Source organism: Malania oleifera, chromosome 11 (assembly GCF_029873635.1).
Source record: "Malania oleifera isolate guangnan ecotype guangnan chromosome 11, ASM2987363v1, whole genome shotgun sequence".
NCBI classification, from domain to species: Eukaryota; Viridiplantae; Streptophyta; class Magnoliopsida; order Santalales; family Ximeniaceae; genus Malania; species Malania oleifera.
The window spans coordinates 49,030,341-49,046,344 of NC_080427.1; positions in this window are offsets into that span (position 1 = coordinate 49,030,341).

Below are 16,004 nucleotides of genomic sequence, written 5' to 3' on the forward strand. Positions count from 1 at the left end.
ATGTTATTACTAGTGTGTGGCAAATGAGTTACAATACTATGAAAATCTGTTTTTATATAATTATGTATAACTGAATCTGTAAATGTAGTACAAGTAATATAAACCACCACCTTCTTCCATGTTGCTTAACATATCTATATTTTAGGTTTCTATACATAATACTTTTAATATATATAAGTATATTCCCTATTTTTGTGAAACTGTACATACATAATAATAACTGAAAACATCCCTGGATGGATAACTGTATGTCATGATTTAACCCTTCATGATAGGGTTGTGCAGGCCGTAGGTGGGATCTATCACTGGCTGGCCTACCAAGATAAACCACCATACTCCATCAGTCCGATCGGCCCTCCTCAACCCATATCTAATGGGGAGCCTGTCCACACGTGGGCACGATCGACTTATCTACCACGTATTATCTAAATAGGTGGTTGCACTTTATTCTGTATATAGCAATGGTGCCGTATTCTATAAACTGTATCTGTAATGGTTCATTAGGGCCTGATACTATATAATACATCTCTATATACAACTATCTGTTTTACCATGATTATGTAATAACTGTATTAACCATGACGTTGTAGTAAACTGTATCTATATCAACTGTGTTTCTGAGATTAACTGTAAATCTGTATGTCATGGTACTATAAAACTGTGTAATCATGGTATTCTAAAAATGCTGTAAAACATATTCACTGTCCGTATATTCTGTATAACATAACTCTGAAAAATACTGTAAAATATGTTTTTGTACTATATCTATATTCCCAAATCACACAGTAATTTAAAACATATTAAACATACTTTATAAATTGTATAAATTTCTGATGTGAATAATAATCTGATAAAAATGTATAATTTATACTGAACACTGTCAAACATAACTTTCATTCATCCATTTCCATAAAATTGAGTACAAGATATAGAGATACAAGAAACTATTTTAGGAAGCTATTCTATGTCTGTACAATATTTACGACTACAATCATGTTTGACCCTTGAATGAAGGAATTCCTAAATCTAAGATTTCCATAACTGGCTAATTGTGGGACTCATGCCAACAAAAACATGCTAGAATTGCCTAACATAACATATTTTCCTTACCTGATTCCTGCAAAAAATTCCCTACTATAACGGGTCCTATACCCGTGGGTTCTCCACTCAACACCTTGAAAACCATATATTTCAGAACAAAAGATCACTATTTTTACGTCTACTGCGTTTCCTACAGCTGTTGGAAAGTCAAATTTTGCTTAAAAGACCTTACCCTGAATCTGGGATGAAATCCAACTCCATCCCACTGACGATCTACTCCGGAAAACTTGAAGAGAACTTCCCCAAGAGCGTTGTGGTGACCTCAGATCGTCAATCCGGCGAACGATGGAGTTGAAATAGAAGAAAGAAAAGGGAGAAACCAAAGGGAGAAGAGAGAGCAAGAGAGAGAGAGAGTTTTTCTGACTTTTGCTGCGTTAAAATCCGAGGTAGGCACTTTTTATACTGTGGAATTCGTCAATGAGCCACGTCATCTCGTCGACGAGGTCAAGAAGAAGTTTCATCGACAAAATTCAGAACGTGAAATAACTTCTCGATATCTTCTCGTCGACAAAACTTGTCTTCATCGACGAGACCCTCTTGTACCCTCATCGATGAATCCCCTGTGTTCGTTGACGAGGACCTGATAAATTTTCTTGGGTCATTACATCCCAAAGTGTAACATCGTCGACGAACGCTTTGGCTGCCTCCTTCTGTTACTGTTTCCATTTCTCTCCCTCTTTTTTATTTAAATATCATTATTCTTCAGTTCGTTACAATATACCTCATAATATAATCATATATTCAAATTTGAAACCAACATATACTTAGATTAAAATCAACATAATATCCATATAATTATATTTTTTAATTTAATCGGTTAATTTGTGAAAACAACTAATATAATTTATTCCCCTTACCTCACCCTAAGAGTGGTGCCTAAGATCCCCAATCCACGAATCTGCTCCGATTAACCTGCTAAGGATCAAAGTCGAGACCCTGTGGTGGTGTTCGATCGTCAATTTGGCTTAATATTGGGGGAAAATTAAAGAGAGAGAGAGAGTGGGTTTACCTTATCCCAGGAGTGGTGCTTACGACGCTCCTACGATAAATCCACTCTTGTTAAAATGTTGGTGGCTGAGATATTACCTAGTGGTATTTTCTGTTCTTCAATCGATCAAAAATCGGAGAAGAAATTGAAGATAGAGGGAGAGAGAGAGATGGGTGAAGGAGAGAGAAAGAGAGAGAGAGATGGGCAGAGGAGGGAAAAGTGCACAACACTCAATTCTTACATTTGAAATCCTGAAAGATCTTAGATCGTTCAGGTAACTATATATAATATTATTATATTATATTATTAAATTAATAATAATAATTTTTAATTATTAATTAAATTAAATTAAATTAAAATCTATTTTATTTTATTTTATTTTGTAGATCATAACCCTAATCAAGTATAACTATTTTTGAGATCATTACAATAATTTTTTTTAATTAATTATATGCGAGCTTATTTGTCATCTTTAAGTTTAAATTAATTTTATTATATATATAAGACAGGTAGAGAAATAAAATAGAAAATGATTATTCTCTTGCATAGACAAATGACTTCTTATTAAAGAAAAGATATTTGAGAGATGAAATAGGAACTTGCCATAGAATTACGCATTACGTGTTATTTGGGATGAAAAGTTTATAGATGTGAAAAAGGGGATAAATAATAATTGTAGTTTGGTTATTGATGCACCTAATTAATGACCTAAGGATGCATTTAATATTTTACTAGACTAATTTTGCATAATTTATTAGACTATAACCACAACGTCAACAACAAAACCAAATCTTAAGTTTCACGAACTAGGGTTGGGTATATGAATCATTTTCTGTCAATTTATGCAAACATGAACCATTTCTTTTGAAAAATATAGGGTTATTAAATATTTATTCACTATCTCATTCCAAGTTATTTTAAGTGTACCTCTACCCCTTCTACTACCCCACACAATAACTAACTTGCCCTTCCTCACTGGCGCATTATGTAACCTACGTTGCAAGTGTCCAAATCATCTGAGTTGCATTCTTTATTCAGCACAATCCGAGTTGTATTGCAACTCTATTCGGTCTGATTCGATCTGGTCAAGTCTCCTTTGGGCTCAATCCGAGTCGATTATCGCTCAATTAGGCTCAATTCGAGCCGATTAAGTCTCCTTTAGGCTCAATATGAGTCAATTAAGTATCCATTAGGCTTGATCCGAGCCGATTATGTCTCCTTTGGGCTCAATCCGAGCTGATTATCATTTCCATTGGGCTCAATATGAGCTGGTTAAGTCTCCATTAGACTCCATCTGAGCCGACTAAGTCTCCTTTGGGCTCAATTTGAGTCGATTGTCACTCCGTTGGGCTCAATCCGAGCAGATTAAGTCTCCTTTAGCCTCAATCTGAGCCAATTAAGTTTCCATTAGGCTTGATCTGAGCCGATTAAGTCTCCTTTGGGTTCAATTTGAGTCGATTATCATTCCATTTGGCTCAATCTAAGTCGATTAAGTCACCTTTAGGCTAAATCTGGGCTAGTTAAGTCCCATTAAACTCCATCTGAGCTGACTAAGTCTTCTAGGGGCTCAATCTGAGCCGATTATCACTCTATTTGAATCAATCCGAGTCAAATATCACTCCATCAAGCTCAATTCGAGCCGGTTAACTCTCCATTGGGCTCAATCTGAGCCGCATTGCATTACACTTCTGGAATGTTTTATCACCTTATGAGCATGCTCATTCTTAGTTTTCCTTATGAATAGTGCTCATCAGGTGGACTAACCTGCAGACTTTATGAGTTGTGCTCATCAGTTGGGTCATTTCTAGTGAGCAGTGCTCACTCTTTGTTTCCCTCATGAGTTATGCTCATCAAGTGGACTAGTCTTCAAGCCTCATGAGTTGTGCTCATCAGTTGGGCCATTTCTGGCCTTTGTTTGCCTAGTCTTCAGGTCCTATGAGTTGTGCTTATCAGTTGAATCATTCTTATTTTTTGTTTGTCTCATGAGCTATGCTCATCAAGTGGGCATGATAAGAAATGAATTTGGAAAGAAAATAAAAGAAAAGATATTTGAGATGGAGAAATAAAAATAGAAAATGACTATTCTCTCGCATAGACTTATGACTTCACATAAAAGAAAAGATATTTTTGAGAGATGGAATCAGGAACTTGCATAGAATTTCGCATTACGTGTGGAATGAAAAGTTTGTAGATATGGAAAAAGGGATAAATAATGATTGTAGTTTGGTTATTGATGCACCTAATAACGTAAAGATGCATTTAATATTTTACGAGACTAATTTTGCATAATTTATTAGACTAGATTACTTAAATACTTATCTTATTTGTTGTCTATTTGACCATTTATAAGGGAATGAGTTAATGGTATGAATATTTTTTTTAATACATACAAATCTCCGATTCTCTTATGAAGTCTAGTAACTCTTAATTATGAAACAAACGCATACTAAGGTCTTGTTTGGGTTTCATGGATGAATTCATAGGAATAGAAATGGAAAAAGATGTTAAGGCATGATGGGAACAAAAATGTATTTCGCGAGGGGTCACCAATCACCATTGTTCTGAAAATCTTGATTGTAGACATGCTGGACGGGGTTATCATGGGAAGAAATAAAAATTGAAATCTCCATAAGGAAATAAGTATTTGTATATTAAAATAATAGTACTGTCCTTTCATTATAATAATATAAAATAAAAATACTTAAACTACCTTTTAGAACATAAATTTTAAATTTTAGATTTAATACACTCGCATATTATATTTTGTCCAAATTCAAAATCTTTCCCAAATATAAGGTTACTATATATATACCTTAATATTTTAAAATAATTTAAAATGATCCAAAAATGCTTACTGTTTTGAGTAATATCAGAGCAATTAAATCAAAAGAAAATTAGTCACAAATAATATGACTAAAGAACATTTTATTTGTATTATCGATTAGCAGAATTCAAACACTAATTCTATTAATCTATAGAATAACATATTTTTATTTAAAAAAAATTTAACGCATTTCACAACCGAATAAAAAATTGAATAAAAGGGTTGCATATTTATAACTATAAAAGAATTTGCAATTGACCATACAACTTTGACATAAGAGCTCTGACCCAAAACTTTTAAAATTGGAGAGAGAGAGAGGCATGCATGTGAAATGCAGAAGGGCAGCCAGCTGGGTTCTTTGAACGGTTGAACCGCAATGTTTGGAGTTCTGAATAATACTTTCCACTTCCACATTGGACGGTCCATTTTTGTGGGTTTATTAACATTTATGCATTAAGGTATAAGTGAGCAAAGTGTACAAGGAATTAAAGTGTGTATTCACACACATGGCAGCTCCTAGTAAGTCCTCTTGACCCGCCCCCTCCAAATTCCCACTGCTCATCCCATGATGGCTTTAGGAAATTCAATTTTAACCCAACAAAAAAAAAAAACCTTAATCCTTTAAATTTGAATTTAAGATTAGGTTTAAGTAAAATATAATATTAAATAATGTTAAAATTTAATAAAATTCACTCAAATTGAAATCCGAAGTCGGCAACCTGTACTCTCACACACAGCATAATTTCCCAATCGGGTTTATGCACATCATCACCACCTCTTCACGAAAAAAATATTAGGTAAATCAGGTGTATTCGTCGAATCTAATACAATTTATCATGTGTAGAAAAAATTATCTAATTTAGTTGTATACATATACATGACAAAATCATATTAGATTCGGTGTGTTCGTTTGATGTATCTAATAATTTCTCCTTCTTTACATCTATCATCCCTCCCTTCTGGTTAGAATTTTGTATTTCTATTTACCTCCTTTGGCAGCCCACGATAATAGATTTGCTCACCCTTCTCGGAAAAAAGAAATTATCTGTTTCATGTCAATCTACAATTGTAAAGATAGTGAGTTGGACCTTGATGATCCCAACATCATAAGTTCAAATCTTTATTCATAATTTGTCTAGTGAATTATTAGGAATGAGTTAATAGACGGATAATTATATTTTCATCCTCTCGGTTTGATGTTAACTTTGTGAGTCTCAAGAGGTTGTCCGAGTAAGAGTTTGGGGTCACAAAAAATAATCATTGTAAAGATAATAATTTTTTTAATGAAAAAAATACAAAATGGGTTTTATAGACCCCACCAATATGAACTTGTGATAAATGAAAATTTAGAAGATACCTATCCGAATGGTGAAAGACTGAAAGAGTCTATTTTGAGAAGGGGGTTTGGTGAAAAGTTTATTGATTTTCAACTATGCATCTATGTCGTAATTTATTTTTAAAATTACTTTACTTACTCTTGTTTCAATATTTAAATTTGAAAATTTTAATGCAAAAATGTTATAATTGTATGAGTAATTTCCTTGAGTTTAAAGTCAATGGATGGTTTCCCATAAAAATTTAAAAATAATATGTTTTGGATAAATATATAAAAGCTTAAGCCATAAGTCTTACCAATCATATCATTTTTTGAAACTTTCTATTTTTGATTTTTACTAGTCATAAATTATAATTAACTTTTGTTTAATAAGCTACTTTCCCAAGTCATAATTAGTCAACATTGCTTACCGAAAAAAATAACTTATTTGTCGTCATAAGATATTACATATCAAAAAGTTATCCAATCAGTATTAAAGGCTCGAAGAAATTAAAAAAAAGAAATAACCCTACTAAATGCATCCGTACTAAAGGCTCGAAGAAATTAAAAAAAAAATAACCCCACTAAATGCGCAACAATTAACTTCCCCAAATAAAATGTCTCGGCACTTGAGTAACAAAAAAGAAAAGTAGTCTAAAAAGATTAAAAAGGAATAATATTTGAAGAGGAATAAGAGTGACTTATTTGTCTATTTCTCCATAGTTGTACATGAAAGTGTGAGGCTCACACCTTATCTCACTCGAACTATAAAAGTAGTATGTGGGAAAAGAATAAAAACTTGTAAAGGTTTACAAAAGAGAATATAATTCTATTTTTTTTAAAAAAAACTAAAATGAATAGTGGACTCTGTTATGCATTCACGAATGAAGCATATCACTATTGGTCTTCATTTTGTTCGTGATCTGGTTACAAAAGGTTTGCTACAAGTCTCTCATGTTAGCACCTATGATCAACTTGCCGATCTCTTAACTAAGGCTCTATCCCGTCGCAAATTTCACTATTTGTGCTCCAAGATTGGTTTAACTTATGGCACGCCTATCTTACGAGGGCGTATTATAGAAATTTGCTGAAAATCCTAACAGTTGAAGATTTGCAAATATCCGATTGTATGCAATGATCTGGAATTCTTCATATTGTATTATTTGAATATTGATTTGTATTTGATACTTTAGAACTTTCTTGATTTAGTATTTAAATACTTTTGAATTTGTATTTGAATTTGATAGTATAGAATTTCTTGGATTTAATATTTAAATATTTTTGAATTTGTATTTGAATTTGTAACAAACTATATCTTGTACAAGTCCTATATATAGGTACCATGCCCCGAACTCGAAAGTGGGGTCCGGAGGGTTATTCTAAATAAATCTCTAATACCATAATATAAAACAGCGGAAGACCTCCATAATAAATTACCAAAAAACTAGTTTATCCTAATACATTACAATATCCATCTCAATATGAACAATAAAGATCTAAACTCATCAAAACAAAAATAGATAATAACAATAACAATGCTAGACAAGATCTTCTATCTCACTCACGCTTCCACTGTGCACTCTCATTACTGCTATACTTCTAATGACATCTGAAAAATGATATGATAATGATAGAGTGAGACACCTCTCAGTAAGGATGGAATAAATTATCATCAATGTGTGACCAATGAGTTTAGTGTATTTAAAATATAACCATTTGTTAATCAACAACAACAATTGTTAATACATTTACAAACTATACTCACACATACATTATCATTAATAAGCGAGAGTTCTCGAGGATTGAGGAGATTACGCGCCCATACATGTAACACCCCTTTGCTCTGATACACGCCCATACATGTAACGCCCCTTTGCTCTGATACCTTATGTAACCTTGCCCATTTAGTTTGGGTATGGCTACAACTGATACCTATCAAGGCACTTACCTTACTCAACAAGCCCTCGGGTGGAGAGTTTACTTCGCCCCAACCACACGTAGTACCACATTATAAATTATATTTAATACTTTGTTATACATAACTTTCACATGTAAACTATAACTCACACCTATATAAATATTATAAATTGTAAGTTCTTAATACTTTTGTAACTATAAGTTGTGTACTGTAAATACTTTGCAACTATACTGTAGAGACCTGGAAAATATAAATAATAAAAGAAAATGAAAAAGTGGGGTTTTTGGTCGGAGTAGGAGAAAATCGGCGACGGTTTTCTAGAGGAGCCAGAAAACTGGCGATGGTTTTGGTTAGTTACTGTGAAATGGTAAAGGTAAAATGGTAAATTTAAGGGCCGATTAATAGAAAACCGACGACGGTTTTCTATGAAGCAAGGAAAATCGTCGATGGTTTTCTAGCCAGTGCTGAAAGTAATAAGGGAAAACCGAGAGTCATTTGTTCAATAAAAATTAAAAACCTCTCTTCTCTCTCTCTCTCTCTCTCAAGAAAACCCACGCACCCTCTCCCTATAAACTCCGATTCTGGCTTCAATTTTCACTGGATCGATGATCGAAAGCCGCCACATTACTTCTGGGAAGATTCTTTACAAGTATACTAGAGTAGATTGTTGGTTAGGCCAACTTGGGTACCATCCCAAAATTTGGGTAAGTTAGTTATTTAAGTCTTATAAGTTATTGGGTATTTTTGGACTGAGGAAAATGTATTAGATGGAATAATACTGACGTTTTGTTGGGAAAATGTGAATTTTAGGGTGTAGAGCTGGAAACACCGCGGGTGAAGGTTTGGTTCGATTTGTGGGCTTCTCAATAAGTCAGGTAAGGGGATAAATTAAGTCATCATTTTTTTCATGAAAGTTATTTCATATTATACAACATTTAATTTCAGAAATTATGCATATTATAGTACAGTGTTTGGAAAAATACTGCTATCAAACAGGAAAATAGATTTAATATGTATTATCAGAAATATGATTTCATATCAGATTTTATGTTTAGAATATTTCTCACATTTGTGTGGCATGAGTATGGATTTCTAGTAAAATTATGTTATGTCAGAATATTATGATTTTTCCAGAATAAGCATGTTACGACAATTTTTAGAAAAACTCGAAAAACAGTACGGAAACTATGGTTTTCAAATATTATGTTAAATATACAGAAATTTCATGATTTAGTATGTTATGATATGGTCGGCGCAGATGCCGTGATTTTATGTTATGATATGCCGGCGTAGATACCGCGATTATATGTTATGATATGTCGGCGTAGATGCCGTGATTATATGTTATTATATGTCGGCACAGATATAGTGATTTATGTTGGCATAGATGCCATAATTATGTATGTTATGTTAGAATTTATGAAAATATGATCATGTCAAATATTTCTATGAAATATGAAACAACTACGTACAAGTATATAAAATGTATTATATGATAGCAGAATTCGGATGACTTAGTTTAGTCTCACGAAACACGATACCGTAGCTATATGTTCAAGATTATGTTTATGTTAGTGCTACCACACATCTCAGATAGAGTATGGGAGATGGCAGTCAATGTGACTTCATGGTAGCGTAGGTGCCTCACTGGTAGTCTAGACCAGGTGGGGCAAGCCCATTGTACTTATAAACTTATGTTTGACTTAACATAGTCGGCCAGCCATTGCTAAGTCCCACCTGCGGGTTGCATAACCTAGTCATGTGGGGGTAAGACATGACATCAACTAGCTATCCATTCTGGGTATTATTTCAGCATTGTACATTTATATATGATGATTTTTATGTACAAAAATTTAGTATGTTATATTATGTTATGACGAATCATGTTTCATTCATATATGATATAGACAGTTTTTACTAGATATGTTTTATGTACTGTTTATATGTATAACATGAAAATACTCATGTCGCCACACACTGATGTCAGTTTATCTCCCTTACTGAGAGGTGTCTCATCCCAGCATTACAACATTTTAGGAAATCCAAGTAGAAGGGCCGATAAAGCTCCGTAGCAGTAGAGGTTGACTAAGCTACCCTGTCAGGAGGGTAAGTAGTTGAGCTAGGGTCAGTTTGGTTTTTGGGTTGTGACTTTAGAATACTTTTTGATCCTTTTGGTGGATGTATGTATATGTATATGACAGATTCAGTAGAACTCTAGTATTGTGCTTGTTATTGAATGACATGCATGTAATTTTATGTTTTCCGCTGCTTAGGTATCGAAGGTATATGATAGGTATATTCCTGGTACTCATAGGTACAGGTTGATCATGATTATGACAGTTTAACAGGATATTAGAAGTATTGTAAATGTTAATATATGAAAAAAAAAAATATGTTGTAAAATAAGCAGGTCGTTACATATACTTTGTGAACTGTAATCTCTGGAATACTCTATTTTGTTATACTCTGCTTTTGTAACAACCCGAATAAAATGGTCTTTAAACAATAAAAGAAAGGGAAATGGAAGCTGAAAACAGAAGGAAGCAGTCGACAAGACTAACAGAAAGGGAATCAGCAGGGTTTCATCGATGAATATAGGGGATTCGTCAACGAAGGCTTAAGAAAATTCGTTAACGAATATAGGGGACTCGTCGACGAAGAAATACCGAGAGGGGGTTTGAGCCGACTGAATTTCTTCAACGAAGGACTAAATTTCGTCGACAAAATTAATAAAGAGTTCGTTGACGAAAGACGGGCTCGTCGACGAAATCCTCTATTCCATAAATATGGGAAAATCCATATTTTACTTAAAGATTAAGAAATTTATGATCTCTCTCTCTCCTCTTCGGTTCTCTCTCTTTCTTTCGTCGATTTCGGGCCAGATCTACACCGGATCGACAATCTGAAGTCACCACGATGCTCCTGGGGAAGTTCTCTCTAAATCTACTGGAGCGGATCGTTGGTGAAAGTTAGGTGGAAACCATCCCAAATCCAAGGTAAGGCTTTTTACTCAATATTTGGATTTGTGACAGTTGAGAAAAGTGTTATACGCTTGGAAATATTGAACTTTAATACTGAGAGTTTTCATTTCCAGGGGTGTTGAATTGGGAACGTTGGAAATTATCCCTAAGTTAAGGTAAGGCTTTTTAAGTCAAATTTGACTTAACGGTAGTTATAAGAAGTGTTATGCACGTAGAAATATTGAAGTTTAATATTGGGGGTTTGCATTTTCAAGGTGTTGAGTTGGGAACCCTGCGGATGCGGGGTAGAATTTTCTTAGGGGCTTTTCAGGAAGCAGGTAAGGGGATAAACTAAGCTAGTTCTTTTTGAGAAAATGTATGTATATATATATATTATTCGATTCTGGAAAGTAAATATGTTTATATATATATATATGAGTTATATTTGGAAAAATACTGTTTAAATTATGTTATGTTGAATACGTGGAAAATATGTTCAGTGTGGCATGAGTACAAAACGTTGGAAATACTGTTTTCTGTGAATGTAAATGATACGAATTTTTATGATGTAAAACCAGCGTATGAGCCGAGGTTTTTATATGTTTTTCCAGTGTACGGGCCGTGCTATGTGACTGTGTTTGCCGGCATACGAGCCGTGCTATGATGTGATTTGCCAGGGTACGAGCTGTGCTATGATATGTTTGCCGGCGTACGGGTTATGCTATGATGTGATTTTCCAGCGTACGAGCTGTATTATGATGTGATTTGCCAGCGTACGGGCTATGCTATGATGTGATTTACCAGCATACGGACTGTGCTATGATGTGGTTTGCCGGCGTACGGGCCGTGCTATGATAAAATGTGTAATACCGGCGTACGGGCTGATGATTTCCATGATATACGTATATATGCGAAATGATATGATTAATGTGAAAATTTATAATATGAGATATCCATGTATCACTGTTTCAGTATATATTATATGATATCAGAACCTGGTTGGTTTGGTCTAGGCTAGCACTTGCACGATACTGTTTCTATGTGTCCATGGTCTTCGTGATCATGATATCTGTATTAACGCCACTGTACGGAGTGGTGTGAGATTGGATGGTCGATGTGGTTATTTTTAAGAAGTGTGCTGTTATCGCCCTTGGTGTATGGATCAGGTTAGGCAGACCAATCGGACTTACAGACTGTATGTTTGACTTGGTAGTGGTCGGCTAACCATTGTCAGGTCTCGCCTTCGGGCCACACAACCCAGTCATGTGGGGGTAATACATGACAACAGTCAGCTAACCTACTAGGAATGTTTTGTGTTATTATTATTATATGAGATGAAATATGTTTATGAAAATGCAGTATGTTCTGCCATGTGTTGGTATATATATATATATGTTTTCCCAGATTTGAAAAAACAGTACTGAACATGTTATGTATGATATATGTAGAACACGGAATACTCATGTTGCCACACACTGGTATTAGTTTATTTCCCTTATTGAGAGGTGTCTCACCCCTAAATTTTATAAACTTTTCAGGAACCCCAGATAGGAGAGCGGGAAAAGCCCTGCTGATCTAGAGTTGTCAGTTTGCCCTTTTTGAAGGGTAAGTTTTGCAAGAACAGTGAGATTTTGTAGGAAATGTCTCTAAATGTGATTTTTGGGATGTATATACTGAGATACAGTGATGGTAGTAACTCTGATGTTGTAATGCATGTTATGATGAGATGTATATGATTATAAGCTTTCTACTGCTTAGGCTTCTGTTATATATTCTGATATATCCCTGGTACCCACGGGTCCAGGTGGATGGTTACCTGCTGGGTTGGAATGTATAATGTTGATTTTATTATATTAAAAAAATATATGGAAAATAAGCAGGTCGTGATAGCTTTCATATGCTCTATTAACATATACTCTACTCTGTTATACTCTGATTAAATCTACAAATATGAATATAAGAACTCACCCCCGAATGGATAAACGACATGCTTCCCCCCAAAACGAGTTATGCAATCCGTAAGCTAGACTTAACCCTGGCCGACCTGCCACCAGGCTTAGTCAACTATACTCCATCTTTGCTAGTACGACCGACCTTCCCATGCTAGTCTAGACTCCAGGGGAAACTCTACACTTCACTAGCCCAATTGACTATTCAATATCAACACTCTCCTTGAGACGTATGGTTGCACTAACTCTTCATTACTGTAGCTACGATACTGAGCGTGTTATGGTCCATCAGAGTTTTTAAACCATACATTATAATTTAACAATAATAATATTCTATACTTTACTTTCTTTTCCACGGTTCCAAAAATAGTATAATACCCACATATTTCAGTATATCAATATATCATACTATAAACTCATAACTTTAATTAAACAATAATATTCTTTCTCATGCCACACAATTTAAGTATTTCTCATAATTATACAAACTACTGGAAAACCAGTCGTGTCATACCCAATATCTGTTTTACCGAAAATATAGGTTTAATTATCTCCACAATTTATTTAACTCAAAATATGTATTTAAAGGAAAAATGAAGATAGTCAACCCTGCTCACTTTAATTCTTTACAAAATATGTATAATAAATCAAACCAATAATTTTAACCGGTCAAATCATTCAGAAAAATTTACTACAATAATCCAAAAATCAAATCATTTAATTCAATCGGTTCAACTTTAAAATAAAAATTATTATAAAATCTCTAAGCTCGCAAACACCAATTTAATTAACTAATAATAATAATAATCCAAAATCCAATTTCCATATACCAGAATATTCAGAAAAACGTGTATATAATTTTTGTAATCTCATAATACAATTTAATCAATTAAATTATAAAAATTTCTAACATAATTTATTTCCCTTATGTTAGAGAACTCATCCTCAAAACCTAAGTATCAAGGAGAGAGAGTTAAGAGGATCTTATATTAACTTTGGAACTGCTCACAGAGACGATATAAGACTGGATGCACACTAATACCTTACCTTACCCCTAGAGTGGTGCCTACGACGACCCTATGACAAATTCACTCTGGTTAACTCGTTAAGGATTGAAACCGGGACCTCATGGTAGTGTTCGTTTTACCGCTGCGAAATCTAGAGAGAGAGAGAGGCGTGAGAGAGAGTGGCGTGAGTGAGAGAGATTTTCCACGGCCATCAAGGGGTTTCAAATTGAAATCTCTTTTGAATTCAATCAGTATAACTTTTACTTATATATATAACATATAATATATTATATTAATATTATATATATATATATATATATACACACACACACACACATTACTTAATCCATATATATGTATACTTATATATCCATCATATCATTTATTTAACAAATTCAATTTAATAATATTTAATTTATTAATTAATAACATTTTTTTCCCAGGTTACTATAGTAGGACATCTCTTTATCAATGAAAGTGTCTTACATTTTCCATAGACTTAGCATAGAAAATTCTCATATGATATATATGAGCGTATTTACAATTTATATAGTAATAATGTTAAAGGAGCATGAAATTTCATTTGGCTAATCACGAAACAAGTCGAGGAAATTTTGGCGAATTAAAAAAGAAGAAGGTGAATTCTTACTTGAAAGAATCAGCTAGACAGTTTAAATAAGCCGAGTTTATGAGGTTTGAGAATCGAATCAACCAATATATTTCGATGCAAAGTGATGAACTTGGTCCACATATTGCCAATAAAAATTAGTGTGATTGGCCAGAAAATTTATTTTATATAGATAAAGATAATAATCCACTACTAAAAGATCCTTTCGCTAACTAAAAGATCAAGTCTCCACTTGCATATCAGGACAAAAATCATTTAGAGCAATTAACTAAAAAAGATTCGAATGAGATGTGAGCCTGCATCGAAGCATGCAAGACGCGATGGTAAAGTCTACTATCATAATTTGCCGAAGAAGTAAAGAACAAAACTTCCTCGTGAAAGAAAATATATATATATATATATATATATATATATATATATATATTTTTTGAAAGAGGAATACTAAAAATTTGTGAGTCATCACAAATGATATAAGAGTGAATCATAAATTGTCTTTTAACACCTGAGATCCTTTTGAAGTGATTAAGCTCAGCCGCCAATGTTTACAAATAATAATTTAGGCCATTTGGTGGAATCAACGAAGATGAGAATAGCTATATGGGTTTGGGCGACTGACTGCCACTGATGCTTCTCCATTGAAATGTCCAAGTCAATTAATTGCCTATACACTTAATCGTGTATATGATGATAACTTATCGCTCCGGCATATATACCATACTTACAAAAGCTTCACAAGTAATTAATTAGTCTCTAGTAGACTTCATTATTTTCTCTCTCTCTCTCTCTCACATTCAAAGTTGTCTTTGATTTTTGTTCTTCAAATTAAGGAAAGCCCTATGGAAATTGCTTTTGCTTTTTTCTTTTCCCCTAGCTACTGAGATGTTTTAGTTTGTCAAGGTGTCCCTTGTCTGCTCATGAATTCAGCAACAGTTCGAAGGGTTTCGAAAATCTCCGGATTTATGCTTATTTTCTATTCTCCGAAACATTTTGTTGCTTATTGCGCCCTTCCTCGTCTCTGAACACCTAGGCATCCACTGTGAACTTTTCCTCATTTGAACCTAAATAAGAGAATTTAATGATTTAAAAATAAAATCACAGGAAATTGGGATTCTCTCTATTGTATTTTTTTTTTCAAAATTTTGAATTTTTTTAATTAGTAGGGATAAAGATTCTTTCTCTTTTCTAGTTTAATATACCCTTTTAATTAATAATTAAGGTCTCGTGCATTAATTTTGAAAAGGAAAAGCAAAAATTAGTTTTTAGTAACTTCTTTTAACATTTGCGGTTAATTTGATTAAATTATGGAAAAAATAT